The following is a 16,403-nucleotide window of genomic DNA, read 5'->3' on the forward strand; positions in this document are numbered from 1 at the left end:
CAGGGCTTCCTAGGTGGCGCAGTGGTTAAGAATCCGCCTGCCAATGCAGAGGTCACGGGTTCGATCCCAGCTCCAGGAAGATCCCACATGCCGCGGAGCAACTAAGCCCGTGTGCCAAAAAAAAAAGACATCTCCAGAGGATGAATGATATCGGATCAGAATGTGGGGAGGGGAAAATACACAGGAGACCTGTTCCTTTGGCAGGTACTTAATCAGAGAATTTTGAAACTATGATTTTAACTATGGATAAAAGGTGGATATTGAAAGAAAATTGATGTCAGTAAGGTTTTACAAGCTTGTAAAAGATAGTATAGTTATAAAGAGAAAAATAAGTTTTTTAAAAACAGCTTTATTGAGATATAATTTATATACATAAAATTCAGTCATTTAAAGTGTACAGTTCAATGACTTTTTGTATATTTACAGAGTTGGAAAACCATCACCACAACTTAATTTTAGAACATTTCTATTACTCTCAAGTAAGTGCTCATTTAGTCAAAAACCGTGGTTTTGGAGTTAGGAAGACCTGTGTTTTAGTCTGAGTTTTACTAGTTAGCAGCTCTGTGACCTTGGTAAACTGAATCTCAGTTTCCAAACCTTTGAAAATAGAGATGAGGATACTTCCTTTACAGAATTTTTATAAGGATGATAAATAATACATATAAAAGCACTGGGTACATAATAAATATAAATAAATGGTAGTGTTTCTTGTTGGACTGTGTCTGTATCTTTGTAATTTCTGTGGCATTTTGTTCATATCCTTACCGCTCCTATGATAGTCTGCTCTCTGCAAAAGGTATCTTTGAACATATCTTTTAAGAGGAGATCAGGTAGAGCAGAAGGAGGAAGCTTCGACTTAAGAATAATTTACTGGGGTTTTCTGGCTGTATTGCCAATTAATTACCATTTAATTGCTCTGTTGGCTAAATCACTTAACTGTGTTTGTTTCCTTATATGAGGAACTAGAGTAATAACATCCACCTTGCATGATTTTTTAAATAAATTTATTTATTTTTGGCTACGCTGGGTCTTCATAGACTTTCTCTAGTTGCATGGAGTGGGGGCTACTTTTTGTTGAGGTGCGCACCTTCTCAGTGCGGTGGCTTCTCTTGTTGTGAAGCATGGGCCCTAGATGTGTGGGCTTCAGTAGCTGTGGGCTCTGGAGCACAGGCTCAGTAGCTGTGGTGCCCGGGCTTATTCTGCGGCATGTGGGATCTTCCCAAACCAGGGATGGAACCTGTGGCCCCTGCTTTGGCAGGCGGATTCTTAACCACTGCGCCACCAGGGAAGTCCCCACCTTGCATGATTGTTCTAAGTGTTTGAGGAAATATACATGATGCGTTGATACAGTAGGTGCTCAATAAATAGCTGTTATGTTGTGATATCCGAAGCTACCAACTTTGAGGTAATTACGTCTTTTGTACATAATATTTATGTACAAAATTCAAGGCATAAATGGACAATTTGCTCATGTACTAGGTGCATAGTTGCTTACAAATTTTTATATTTTACTACTAGTAGAGTGCCAAGTACACAGTCTTTAATAAAATATTTGATGAAGTAAATGCATAGATAAGTAAATCAAGAAGAAAAAGTATTTTCCCCAATCTATTTCAATCTCCCTCAGTATTTAGGTATACAGTACAAAGTTTCATTTTTCAAGCTTCAAGTTTATTCACTTATCTCCTTTCATTTGACAGAGGTGTGTGTGTGGGGGGCGGGGCACGTGGATGCAGAATAATTAGAAATTATCGTAAGAACAAAAATTACAGCAATAATTGCTTACATTTGTAGACAACTATTTATATTCCCTAAAGTACTTTCATGTTATTTAAAACATTTGTGCCTCACAACAACCACATCAGGCAGTTGGGGTGAATGGTCTAATTTTAGTGAAAAGAAAACCAGGGTTCAGGGGTAGACTCGTTCATGGTCCCTATGAAGCTAATAAGTGGCAAAGCCGAGGCGCGGGGTGGGGGGCAGTAAAGAGGAAACTTTGCGTGTGGCTGGTGGGAGCGTGTCTCCTGCAGCTGTCTGGAAAGCAGTCTGGCATTATTTAAGCAAATTAACTGGCTAGTTACTCTGTGACCCAGCCATTCCATTCCTGCAGTCAGATACTGGAATGTGTCCTATAGGTCCCCAGGAGCACACGAGCAAGGTTATCTGCTGCTGTGGAGGGAGGTGGGACGTAACTGGGTGACCACTGCCGGGAGAGGGAGAATGACAGGTGCACAGATGAGGTAAACAAAAGCATCATGAATGGATCTGAAGAATATAGTGCTTGGTGAAAAAGGGGAGTGTGTGAGGTGTATTTATCATTCATGTGAATTAAACATTCATAAGCACAGCGCGGTAGACTTCTGTGAGAACACTTACATAAGGGACTCGTTAAGCACGTTAGCATGACTGCCTGTGGGGCCCAGTGTGTGGGAGTGGGCTGAGGAGAGGAAAGGGAATAAATAAGGAAAGCAAATAATAGTGTGCCGGGCGCCCCTGAGCCCGGCTGAGCCAGCCCTCTGCAAGCGAAGTGGAAACAACACATTGTGACTTCATGTAGTTTGAATACCTTTTAAAATGATCAATTCTGTTACTATTAGGCTTAACGAAAAGAGATCTTGTTGTCATTATAAATGGGGTGAATGTTCCAAGCAAAATAAAATTTGGATTGGTGTCTAAAGTTTCCAGTAAATTTTACACAGAGAGCATCTTTTTCTTCTTAAAGGTTTACAGTAGTGTACTTTGGAGTTGGTATAACTTAAAAATTAACTTCCTTTTTTAATTTTGTATTTTGGATGATAGCAACTGGTATGTCATATAGTTCTATCAGTTTTTACAGAATTCTAACGTAACATAGTACTAAATAATTCTAAAATAACACTCAAACTATCCTTATTCTTCGTGGGTTCAGCAGGTGCACAATATCCTATCATATCTACAAATAGTTCTCTGCATGTATATTATTATCCTTAAAGGATCTAAAAATTATCTGAATGTGTGGGGTTTGTTGTTGTTTTTTGTTTTTGCAGATATATCCCCTTCTATTGTAATATTTGTTTTCCAAGTTAAGTTTGAAGTATAGTAGATCACTTTTTTTTTTTTTTTTTTTGGCTTAAAACAACGTAAATTTATTATGGTGCAGTTCTGGAGGTCAGAAGTCCAAAACGGGTTGGCGGGATTTATTCCTTCTATAGACTTTAGGAAGAATCCTTATCTTTATCTTTTTCCAGCTCCTAGAGCCTGTCTGTGTTTCTTGGCTCTTGACTCCACATCACCCTGACCTCTGCTTTGATCAACATTTTGAATAGATTGCTTTTTTTTTTTAATTGGGGTATAGTTGCTTTACAATGTTGTGTTAGTTTCTGCTGTGCAGCAAAGCGAATTGGCTGTACGTATACATATATCCCCTCCTTTTTCTATTTCCTTCCTGTTTAGTCACTGCAGAGCATTGAGTTCCCTGTGCTATATGGTAGATTCTCATTAGTTACCTGTTTTATACATAGTGGTGTATATGTGTCAATCCCAATCTCCCAGTTCATCCCACACTGGACACTGGAATGTGTCCTGTAGGTCTCCAGGAGGACACGAGCAAGGTTATTTGCTGCTGTGGAGGGAGGTGGGATGTAACTGGGTGACCATTGCTGGAAGAGGGAGAGAGGGAGAGGGAGAAATATGTGCATTAATATATGATACATGCTTTTCTCTCTCTGGCTTACTTTGCTCTGTATGACAGTCTGTGCTTTTTAATTTACCTTCACTTTCAACTCACTATTTGTGATCCTTCTGAAATGATAGTTGTATAAAATGGTTATACTTATGTCTTATACATACTTTACATTTTTGTAACAACAACTATCCTTCCTGTTGAAGAAAGTCATAATGGTTAAAAATGCAACGCAGAACAATTAGCCTTTGAAAGTGTTTATCCATCACTCCCGTGGAGATGTTGTATTCAGCAGGCAAACTCTTCTGGGATAAGAAGGTCATCCAATGATTTAAATGATAGGTGTAGGAGCTGGAGAGAAATTTATTACATCGTGAGCGATCCCAGTGTCCACCTGTTTGTGAGCAGTATGCAGAGGAGAATTTTAGGTTTACCTGTGTTATGCAGAGGAAAGCGTAGAGCTCTTGTGTAAGAGTTTCATCTACAGTAGCATGCAGTAAAATGTTGACAACAAAGAAATGATTTTAATGCTGCGTTTTATCTTTCTCAACAACTTAAAGGAAATAGTAAGAAAAGGGAAGCATCGCTATCTAGTGGAAGGGACACAAAGTCAGAAGATAACATGAAAGTAAGATTCATAAGTGTGATTCTGGACTCATCTGCAATTCGGTTTCCTCATCTACAAAATGGGGATAATGATAATGCCTACTTTATCCATCTCAGAGCTGTAAGCATCAAATTGTATGCTAAGGCAGTTTATTTAATTCAGATTGCTTAGTGCTGTACAAACATTACGGTGGGGTTTTTTTATATTGTTTTTTAAATGTACTGCTCTTTTTCAGTATGATAGCTTTTCCAGTGAACTAATTTAGCATCTTGCCAAATATAAGCAATAGCAAATCATATCTCAGCGGTGATTGGATACTTTAAAGTTGATCCTTAAGAGATTTGAGATTTTTAGTATCTCTTTGAGGTTTTGGCAACTTTTAATCTTATTAAAGCATTAGGAATGCCAGGAAACTGCTATTTCAGTTTACTGGGTCCAGTAGAGCAAGTATATAAGCAATAATTAAAATCTTCTTGTGGCTCCATGCTGCATTTTGCAAAGTCTGGTTGGATTTCAAAGCTGTTACCATGAAATGGCATGGCTTAGATTGTGTGAATGTCTACTTAAGTCTGCATTGAGTATCTCGATACGTGGAACTGATCAGCCTGAAATCCTCCAGGTGTTTGAAGAATCAGTGTAATGAATTGCTGTCTGAGTTGAAAAATTTTGGTTCAGTCTATTATTCAGAATATACATGTACTTTGTCAAATCATTTTACTTCTACTGAGTATCCCGCTCACCAGTAAGAGTTCTACCTGCTTAAAAATTCTCTATGCTAAAAAAAAAAAAAAAAAAATTCTCTATGCTCTGAGATCCACACTGTGGTAAGGTGTCAGTCAAAACTAGCACATGTTGTTTTCCGGAACCTTCCAGTGAGCTAAGTCTAAGCTGTAAGTTTACTCAGAAATTGATGAAGACTCTGGAGGGATGAGTAAATACCTAATACACATTTACAAGGAATCCTGAAGAAGCCTTTTATCTATTTGTGATCACTGCTTAAATTAGAAACCTGAGTCATTAATGAGACCTTTCTTTCCCTCTCAAGTAATGAGTTACAAATACTTTCAATTCTGCCTCCTACGTGACTTTTAAATCCAGCCCTCTCTACTGTGTGCCGCTGCTTTGGTTCTGGCCCTCACCATCTTTCACCTAAGCCATTTGAACAGTTGCCAAAATTGTCTCCTTGCTTCCACACTGTCTTCTAATGGACAGCTGGCCTCCCCACTTACCTTTACAAAACACAGATATGATGTCATTCTCCTATTTAAAAACCTTTTATGGTTATCCATCATAAATAAGGTAAAGTCCAAACATCTTGCCCCAATACAACTTACCATTTTTATCCTTACTTTTTTTTTTTTGGCTGCATTGGGTCTTCGTTACTGTGCGCAGGCTTTCTCTAGTTGCGGTAAGTGGGGGCTACTCTTTGTTGCAGTGCGTGGACTTCAGTAGTTGCAGCATGCAGGCTCAATAGTTGAGGCACACAGGCCCTAGAGTGCATGGGTTTCAGTAGTTGTGGTGCATGGGCTCAGTAGTTGTGGCTCATGGGCTCTAGAGCACAGACTCAGTAGTTGTGGTGCACGGGTTTAGTTGCTCTGTGGCATGTGGGATCTTCCTGGACCAGGGATGGAACCTGTGTCCCCTGTATTGGCAGGCAGATTCTTAACCACCGTGCCACCAGGGACATTCTATCCCTTCATCTTTTTCCTGAAACATCTGACTTTGTGACCATGCTAAACTTATTTCTCCAACCTTTCCCTGAATGGACTGTGCCTTTGCATTTGTCCATGTCTTTGTACAAGTTTTCTCTCTGCTAGTTTGTGCCATTCTCATTTTTCTCTTCCTGGAAAATCCCTACAAATCCTTCAATACCTAGCTCAAGTATCCCCTCTTCTAGACAAACTTCCTACACTTCTGCAGATAGTGACACTCTGTCTTCTGTAGTGTGTAGCACTTCATGTACATTTGGCAGTCATGGCATTTATCACATTTTATTGGGACTATTTACCCATTCTTCCCTAACTGAACAGTGGGCTTCTAGAGGGCTGATTGATCCTTTTCCCCCTCCATTTTCTTATCTGCCTTTCTCTGTCTAGAATCTAGCACATCTGATGCTCTGTTCATGGCTATTGAACAAAAAGAGACTTGTCAGTTGGACTGTGTTTGCCAACATGGTCTCCTATAAGAACAGTGTTGAGGTTACTTTGAAATTCAGAAACCTTCAAAAGATATTCATATTTAAGTGAAATGTAGGTAAGTATATGGTAAGATTTTAGAAATGTGTCAGAAATCTGGCAACAGTATGCATATGTGATATCTAATAATATTTTTGTCTTTTGGAAGGTTTGCACCCATTTTCTGCTAAATAGTGTAGTATTTGGATTTTACAGTAGCTATATACCTTGGGCAAGTGAAATTAACTTCTCAGAGACTCTTTTCCTCATCTTTTAATGAAGGTGCAGATCTCATAGGGTTGTTGAGGGAATTAAATGAGACCCTCCATGGAAAGTACTTAGCATAGTGCCTGACACAGAAGCTACTATCTTTTCAGCATCTACCAATAATACTGAGTTTACTGTGTGTGTATAATATCTGTGATAATGTAAACTAACATATGCATTTCTATAGCTTATTATCCTAGTAAGGAATGGACTGTTCTCATAAATTCTCTTTTGTAAAAGAACATTACATTCTTTTGCTTAAATTTCCTCTTCTCTCTTTCTCTTATGGTAAAATGGTGGAAAATTGTCCAGATTTTTTCTTTAAAGTGGCTTTTAGAAACGGGGTTTATTGACATAATCTGTTGATGATAAAATAAAGCTAACTTCTTTCCTTCTTGCTTATGATAAGTAGTAGCTAAAGTCTGTGAAGAGTCCAGAAATCTCATGTTTAAAGCAAAAAGCACCATTGTCTGCTTCTTTTAACCCTCAATCTAATGCTGTATTCTTTTGATTGGTTTGCAAAATTTATAACCAAGTAATGTAGCAAGTGGCATCATAATTGAAGTCAGAAGAAAGATTAGGAAAATGTGTTTATAGTAATATGACAAGATATTATATCTCTAGTATGCAAAGAGCTCTTAGGCACTGTGAAGAAAAGGACAAAGTACCGAAAGGAAAAATCATCAACTGTGTGAGTAGACCCTCATGGAAGGTGAAAAGCAGCTGGCCAGTAAACATGTGAAAGACATTAAATTCACAAGTCATAGGAGATTAAAATGACTATATCTATTTGATAGCATTTTATCTATTAGACTGGCAAAAAAAAATCCTCTTTCAAGTGTTGAGGATATGGTCTCTTTCAAATATTGCTGAGTTGAGTGTCAATAGTACAACTTTTTTTTTTGAGGTGGGGAGGTGTGCAACTTAGGCACAGTATTAAAATAGAACAAAAACATGCTTACTCTTTGCTCCAGCAACCCAGTTTTAGGAATCTGTGCTATAGAAGTTAAAGCATCCATATGTAAGGACATATTTATAGGAATATGTGTTACGACAATGTTTGTAAAGCAAGAACATTGGAAAACAAACTAAATTTACCTTAACAGAACTGGTTGAATGTATTATGGTTTTCTGTTGTATGGAATATGATTAAGATAATTAATGAGTTGGGGCTACACATAGTAAACTGGAAGGATGTGCATTATTTCTTGTGAGTCTAGTACAATCCAGTTTTGAAAACAAAGAAAAAGGACAAAGTATTTGTCTGAACATAGGTCTTTAATGGATTTGGTTACCTCAGGGGGATGGAGTTTTGAGGGGAGGGGGAATCATTAGATTTTCTTTTTGCTTGATAAAATGAGCATGTAATTTGTAATAAAAAATTCAATAAAGCAAAACAAAATCAAGGAAAGAAAATTTTAAGTTAAAGGAAAAGCAGAAAGCTTTATTCTCTTGGCTTTTACTTGCATAAGTTTTTATACTCTCATTTATTGTACTTACAGATGTTTTTTACTCACATAGTCACAGAATTCCACTCTCTAAAATGTCTTGGTATCTCTACTTGTGGAATTTTTCTCAGGGCTAATTAAGATTTTTTTTGTTCCTGTGCACAGCTGTACTGTATAGACATTACACTTAACACTGAGCTGGAGCTACATAGAATTTTTGCTTGGATTTTGATAGCATAACCATATTTTTAGAGAGTGGAATTAAGACTGCTTATTTTCCTCGCTGTTTCATGCCCAAAATTGAGGTGGCTTTAGCCTCATCCTTTTTATTTCTATTTAAGTAATGTCCTTGCCTCATTGACTCCTCCCATTTTTAATTATTGCTTTGCCTTTGATTAAAGTTTAAATTTTTTAAAATAACTTTTTTTTTAAATTATAAGAGCAAATGTTGTTCATTCCTGAAAAATCAGAAACATAGTGCCAACAAACCCACTTCCTTTTGCTCCAAAGCAAAAAATCATGCAAATCTCACTCATTTAATGTCAGTCTCTCAGTCGCTTGGTAACTTTCTTTCAAACTATTCATTGCAAATATTTTGTGTAGAATAGTAATGAAGATGAAGGGTTTTAAGTGTCAGACTGTGTTGTAAGGAATGATGATGCTATTTGAAAAGTTTTTTTTTTTTTTTTTGCTGATCAGTTGCACGCAATTGTGGAATAACACCACAGAAAGGTCTATGAAAGTGAAAGCAGTGTATCACATTTACAAGTCCTTAGGAGAGTGGGGCATGGCATGACACGCAGAGGGACATGTGGAAGGAGTTCCGAGAGGTCAAGATGGATGACGCAAACCAAAGGCATGAGGGGATTTCCTTGGTGTGTTTGAATGTCACTAGGTCACAGTTAAGGGTGGACAAGAAGGGAAACTCGCTGTGGCAGGGACCAGCCTTATCGCACTGGGGTGCCTGTCACCTGGGTGGGTTATTCATGGCCTATTTGTGAGGATGGTGAGGCATTGGGAAAATACGAAGTTTTGAAAATTTGTAGTACACAGACATATCTGAATTCCCTTCCCTAGAGCTCACTGACTTGCATCTTAGCTTTCTTATCTTGAAAATAGGCATAATACGTAGTACCATAGAGTTGTTGCAAGCACTAAATTGTAAAGCTCAGTGCTTGGTTCATAGTTCTTTTTATTGTTATGTTTAAAAGTTTCATGTATATTTATTATTGTTTTTATTGCATAAGTAATACATGTTCAGTATAGAGACATCAGTTACTATGCTTCTGAACCTTTTTTTGTAATATGGCCCATTGGGGTCAAAGGACCAGGCAGCTTCCAGATGCAGGTGGCCTTATGGGGTTGTGGCCATACTAGGCTCTTTTCATTGCCCTAAAGACTGAGGGATCAATAACTCCTCACCTCCAGGACCATGGAGGCCTTATAATGTTGCCAGAAGTGGAACATGCACAAAAGATATAGACATTTTTATTTATTTATTTATTTATTGGCTGCCTTGGGTCTTTGTTGCTGCACGTGGACTTTCTGTAGTTGGGGTGAGCGGGGGCTACTCTTCATTTCAGTGCGCAGGCCTCTTATTGCGGTGGCTTCTCTTGTTGTGGAGCACGGGCTCTAGGTGCCTGGGCTTCAGTAGTTGTGGCACATGGGCTTCAGTGGTTGCGGCACACAGGCTCTAGAGTGCAGGCTCAGTAGTTGTGGCGTATGGGCTTAGTTGCTCCACAGCATGTGGGATCTTCCCCGCCTGGGATCGAACCCATGTCCCCTGCATTGGCAGGCGGATTCTCAACCACTGTGCCACCAGGGAAGCCCTGTAGACATTTTTAGGTCCCTTTTATTTTTTAAGTACAGCCACATCTTCCTTCAGATGATGGCTTATACCAATTTATATCTCACCCAAGTATACAAGAGGGCCTACTTTCTGACCTTCCCACAAGACAGTATTATTACTTTCTTTTTTACCTTTGCCAGTGTAATTGGTGAAAACTGGCCTCACATTGTTTAACTTTGTGATCATAAATTTTTGGTCAGTGTAACGGTAAAGTGGAATGCCAGCTTTTGAGAAAGATGCTTAAGGGATGAAGTGTGGAGGCACTAATACCTGACAGCGTTATAAATCACTGGCTGGATAAGAAACTTTGGGTGGTCTCTGCTCTTTATAATTGTCCTAGGAGCTCAGCTACTCACATTACATTGCTACACCTTATACTTCTGGCCACAGTTGTGTAATCTGTTATTAAATTATGGTTCAACATGGAAATGTTCATTCTGCGTTTTTTTCCCTTTGGTATTGACGAATGTGAAATTGTAAGAGACTGTGGAGAACAATCCATGACCTGCGTGGAAGTTTGAGACTTACTTTCCTGGCTAGAGATCCACAAAATTGTCCTTACCAAGTTTGAAATGTTCTTCCTTAGCAATATTGAATCACATAATTTACTTTGGCAATACAAAGTTTGTTCTTTCAAATGCTTGCTCTGTTTGTGAGATTCTGTACTCAAATTGCAGCCTTCACTTTTTTCACACTTTTTTTCATTCCCCCTTACGAGATGGCAAGAAAGTTAGTAAAGAAGTTAAATTCAATATTTAAAATGACATTTTCTAACTTTCTTAGATTTTGGTGTTAAAATAAAATTGTAATGGGATATAGTACTAATGACTCTTGGTAAAGATTGTTTTTGTGGCATTATTCATGTTTTGCAATGGGTGCACCAAATACTTGAATACGTGATTATGTATCATAAGTAACAGAAGTGTGTGATTCTTTGGAGGAAAATATGACATTTCTAACTCACCATTCAAGATAAATTACTAATGTTGGAGCTAGATTTATTTTAATTTGTACTTAAACTTTTCTGGTATTTCCTGTCCTAGGGCCGGTCTTTTGTTAAGGAGTAAAGCCAAGCTGATTTGGTCAACATGGTCCTCAGATTTCATTCTTGTGATCTTCAAATCAGAACCTTAATGTCTTTTGGCCAAAAGCCATTGCAAAGCTTTGGATTAAAAAGAAAGAAAGAAGCAAAGAAAGAAATATCATAGAAACAAATATCATAATATCTCTGTTAGAGCAGAGTTGCAAATATACAGAACTACCATTTAAGAATAAATTTTGTAAATTGTCAATATATCTCTTTAATTGTAGTATCTAAAATAATTTTTATTCTGGCTTTAGAAAGAACAGAAAGTCCTCAGAGTGTATCCTCTTGCCCTTACCCAAACATATTCCTTGTCTCTGCGCTTTTGTTCAAATCATTCTCTTTGTATATTTGACCACCTGGGAAAGGTCTCTTGTACTTTATGCCCATCCTTTGAATATGACCTCTAAATTAAGAGACTTTTTCTTTTTCTTTTTTAAAAAAAATAAATTTATTTATTTTATCGGCTGTGTTGGGTCTTCATTGCTGCACACAGGCTTTCTCTAGTTGTGGCGAGCGGGGGCTACTCTTCATTGTGGTGGCCTCTCTTGTGGCAGAGCGCAGGCTCTAGGCATGCGGGCCTCAGTAGCAGTGCCACACAGGCTCAACAGTTGTGGCGCATGGGCCCTGTTGCTCTGCAGCATGTGAGATCTTCCTGGGGCAGGGATCGAACCTGTGTCCTCTGCATTGGCAGGCAGATTCTTAACCACTGCGCCACGTAGGAAGTCCAAGAGACTTTATTTTCTAAAGCAGTTTTAGGTTTATAGAAAAATTAAGTAGAAAGTGAAGAGATCTCCCTCTCCCGCAACCCCACACACAGTTTCCCCTGTTATTAACATCCTACATTTGCATGGTACAGTTGTTACCATTGATGAGTAAATATTGATACGTTATTATCAGCTAAAACCCATAGTTTACATTAGTGTGCACTGTTTATGTTGCGTGGTTCCATGGGTTTTGACAATTATATAATGTCTGTATCCTCTATTACCGTATCATACCAAAAAAGCCCCCATGCACTACTTATTTATCTTTCTTCCCTCCCCGAACCCCCTGGCAACCACTGGTCTTTTTAGTGTCTATAGTTTTACCTTTTCCGGAATGTCATATAGCTGGAATCATACGGTATGTAGCCTTTTCAGACTGGCTTCTTTCACTTAGTAATATGCATTTAAAGTTCCTCCACGTCTTCCGATGGCTTGACAGCTCATTTCTATTTAGTGCTGAAGAATATTCCATTGTATGGATGCCCTATGGTTTATCTGTCTCTTCACCCACTGAAGAACACCTCGGCCGCTTCCAAGTTTCAGCAATTATAAATAAAGCTACTGGGACTCCCCCGGTGACACAGTGGTTAAGAATCCGCCTGCCAACGCAGGGAACATGGGTTTGATCCCTGGTCCGGGAAGATCCTACATGCCACAGAGCAGCTAAGCCCGTGCACCACAACTACTGAGCCTGTGTTCTAGAGCCCCAAAGCCACAACTACTGAGCCCGTGTGCCACAACTACTGAGCCCGTACACTGCAACTGCTGAAGCATGTGCACCTGGAGCCTGTGCTCTGCAATGAGAGAAGCCACTGCAATGAGAAGCCCGTGCACTGCAATGAAGAGTAGTCCCTGCTCGCCACAACTAGAGAAAGCCTGCACGTAGCAGCAAAGACCCAACACAGCCACAAAAATAAAAATAAAGCTGCTAGAAACCTTCATGTGTAGGTTTTGTGTAGACATAGTTTTAACTTATTTAAGTAAATACCAAGGAGCATAATTGTTGGATTAAACGGTAAGACTGTATTTAGCTTTGTAAGAAGCTGCTGTCTTCCGAAGTGGTTGTATCACTGTGCATTCCCACCAGCACTGTATGAGAGTTGCTGTTGCTCCACATGCTTGTCAGCACTAGGTGTTGTCAGTGTTTTGGGTTTTTAGCTATTCTAGTGCATGTGCAATAGTTTCACATTGTTGTGTTAATCAGAATTCCCTAATGGCATGTGATGCTGACCATCGTTTTAGATGCTTATTTTCCATTTGTGTATCTTCTTTGGTGAGGGGCCTGTTCAGATCATTAGTCCAGTTTTTGATTGTTTGTTTTCTTATTGTTTAGTTCTAAGAGTTGTTTGCATAACGTGGATAGAAGTCCTTTATCAGATATGTGCTTTGCGAACATTTTTTCCGGGTCTTTGGTTTGTCCTTTCATTCTTTTAATGCTGTTTTCATAGAGCAGAAGTTTTTAATTTTAGTGGAATCCAATTAAAATTTTTCTTTCGTGGATTGTGTCTTTAATGTTATATCTAACACTCATTGCCGAATCCATAATCACTTAAATTTTCTCCTGTTATCTCCTAGAGGTTTTAAAGTTTTATGTTTTATAATTAGGTCTGTGATCCGTTTTGAGTTAATTTTTTTGTGAAAGGTGTAAGGTCTGTGTCTAAATTCGTGTTTTTGCAAATGGATGTCCAGTATTCCAGTATCATTTGTTGAAAAAGACTGTCCTTTCTCCATTAAATCACTTTTCCTCCTTTGTTAAAGATTGCATGGATATGTTTGTGTGGGTCTATTTCTGGGCTCTCTATTCTATTCTATTGAACTATTTGTATTTTTTTCTTTCTTTTTTTAAACCAATGTCACACTGTCTTGATTACTGTACTTTTATAGTAAGTCTTCAGGTCGGGTAGTGTCAGTCCACTGACCGATACTGTGTTAGTTATTCTGGGTCTTTTACCTCTCCACATAAACTTTGCTGGGATTTTGATTGAGATTGTGTGGAATCTCTTGATCAAGTTGGAAGAGTTGACTTCTTAATAATGTTAAGTCTTCTTGTTGTGAACATGAAATACCTCTCCATTTATTTAGATTTTCTTTGCTTTCTTTCATCGGAGTTTTGCTGTTTCTTTATATTTATCTTGTACATATTTTGTTAGGTTTATACCTAAGTTCGCTGTCCATCCTTCTTTTCTTCCTCCCTCCCTCCCTCTCACTCTTTCTTTCTGGTGCTAATGTAATTGGTGGTGTGCAGGCATACCTCAGAGATATTGTGGATTCAGTTCCAGACTACCACAATACAGCAAATATTGCAATAAAGCACGTCACACATAGCTTTTGGTTTCCCGATGCCTATAAAAGTTACGTTTACGCTACTGTAGTCTGTTTCTTTTTTTCTTTTCTTTTTTTTGCCATACCCTGTGGATTTGGGGAGCTTAGTTCCCTAACCACAACAGTGAAAGTGCTGAGTCCTAACCACTGGACCATAGGCAACTCCCTACTGCAGCCTGTTAAGTGTGCAATAGCACTATGTCTAAAACACAATGTATTACCTTAATTAAAAATACTTTATTGCTAAAAAGTGCTAACCATCATCTGAGCTTTCAGGGAGTTGTAGTCTTTTTGCAATAGAAACATCAAAGATCACTGATCACAAATCACCATAACAAATATAATAATAATGAAAAAGTTTGAAATATTGCACGAATTACCAAAATGTCCCCCAGCGTGCAACCTCCAACGTGTTCGCCATGTTTGACCAGTCATAGATTCAGGAGTTCAAGGAGGCCTCAATATGATTGATCAGAACAGAGATGGTTTCATCGACAAGGAAGACTTGCGTGATATGCTTGCCTCCCTGGGGAAAAATCCAACTGATGAGTCTCTGGATGCCACGATGAATGAGGCTCCAGGTCCCATAAATTTTACCGTTTCTCACAATGTTTAGTGAAAAGTTAAATGGCACTGATCCAGAATATGTCATCAGAAATGCTTTTGCTTGCTTTGATGAAGGAGCAACTGGCACCATTCAGGAGGATTATCTGAGAGAGTTACTGACCACGATGGGAGATTGGTTTATAGATGAGGAAGTGGATGAACTGTACAGAGAAGCACCTGTTGACAAAAAGGGAAATTTCAATTACATTGAATTCAGGCACATCCTTAAACATGGAGTGAAAGACAGAGGTGACTGAAAAGAACTTCAAATTCTAGCTGCAAGTTCCTTGTTGCCACTTTGGTTTTTTCTGAGACTTTGTCTTAGAGCCTATTGCATTCCCTTAGCTTTACCGCTTTTACCTTTCTTGTTGTAATTATTCTCAACCATTTGGGGCACATGCATCTCTATAATCAGCCTGGAAATGGGACTTTTTGTCATTTTCAGAATAGAATATAGGGTAATTTAATTTACCCCCTACCCCTCTCCTGCCCCAATAACTGCAGTCTACACAGTCAGTATATTTTTTCAGGGAAAGTTATTCACTCAGTTTTTTCTGAACCATATTTAAACTTTACCAAAAAAAATAAATAAATAAAAGTACCACACGCACACACACACACGAATTACCAAAATGTGACTCAGAGACATGAAGTGAGCAAATGCTGTTGGACAAATGGCCCTGATAGACTTGCTTGGGACAGGGTTGCAACAAATTTTCACCGTGTAAAAAGCAAAATATGTGCAAAACACAATAAAATGAAATGCAATAAAATGAGGTCTGCCTATATTTTTAATTTCAAAGTCCTGTTGTTCACTGCTGGTATATAGGAAAGCGATTTACTTTTGTTTAATTACCTTGTTTCCTGCATCCTTGCTATAATTGCTTATTAGTTGCAGGAGGTTTTTGTTTGTTTTTTAGTTGATTCTATGGTCTTTGGCATTTTCTATATAACAATTCATGTCATCTGTGTACAAAGACAGTATCTATGAGTTCCAGTACAGTGTTGAATAAGAGTGGTGAGAGGGGACATCCTTGCCTTGCTTCTGATCTTAAGGGGGAAATTAGCTGATTTCTCTTCATTAAGAATGATGTTAACTGTAGGGTTTTTGTAGATGTTTTTAAATCAAGTTTAGGAAATTCCCTCTATACTTAGTTTGCTGAGAGTTTTTATCATGAATGAGTGTTGGCTCTTGTCAGGTGTTTTTTTTCTGCATCTCAATAAGATCCTATAATTTTTCTTCTTTAGCTTGTTAATGTGCTGCATTCTGTTCATCGATTTTCAAATGCTGAAGCAGCCTTGCAAACCGGGAATAAATCTCACTTGGTTGAGGTGTGTAATTAGTTTTATACATTGTTGAACTTGATTTGCTAATATTTTGTTCAGGGTTTTTGTATCTATGTTCATGAGAGATACTGATTTGTAGTTTTCCTTTTTTGTAATTTCTTTGTTTGGTTTTGGTATTGGGGTGATGCTGGCTTCATAAAATGAATTAAGAAAAATAGAAGTTAAGCCCCTCTGCTTATATTTTTGGGAAGAGATTTTAGAAAATTGGTATCATTTCTTTCTCAAATGTTTTGTAGATGTCAAGTAAACAACTCTGAAAGGTTATTAATAT

The 16,403-nt window shown here is 38.2% G+C and overlaps 1 protein-coding gene and 1 pseudogene across 2 annotated transcripts in view; both read left to right on the forward strand.

Moving 5' to 3' along the window:
* Nucleotides 1–16,403, forward strand: part of ANK3 (ankyrin 3) — a 679,472-nt gene that overhangs the window by 8,467 nt on the left and 654,602 nt on the right. The window lies entirely within an intron of this gene.
* On the forward strand, nt 8,967–15,042 carry LOC130853311 (myosin regulatory light chain 12A-like; annotated as a pseudogene).

The sequence above is a fragment of the Hippopotamus amphibius genome, chromosome 5 (genome assembly GCF_030028045.1).
Source record: "Hippopotamus amphibius kiboko isolate mHipAmp2 chromosome 5, mHipAmp2.hap2, whole genome shotgun sequence".
Lineage (NCBI taxonomy): Eukaryota > Metazoa > Chordata > Mammalia > Artiodactyla > Hippopotamidae > Hippopotamus > Hippopotamus amphibius.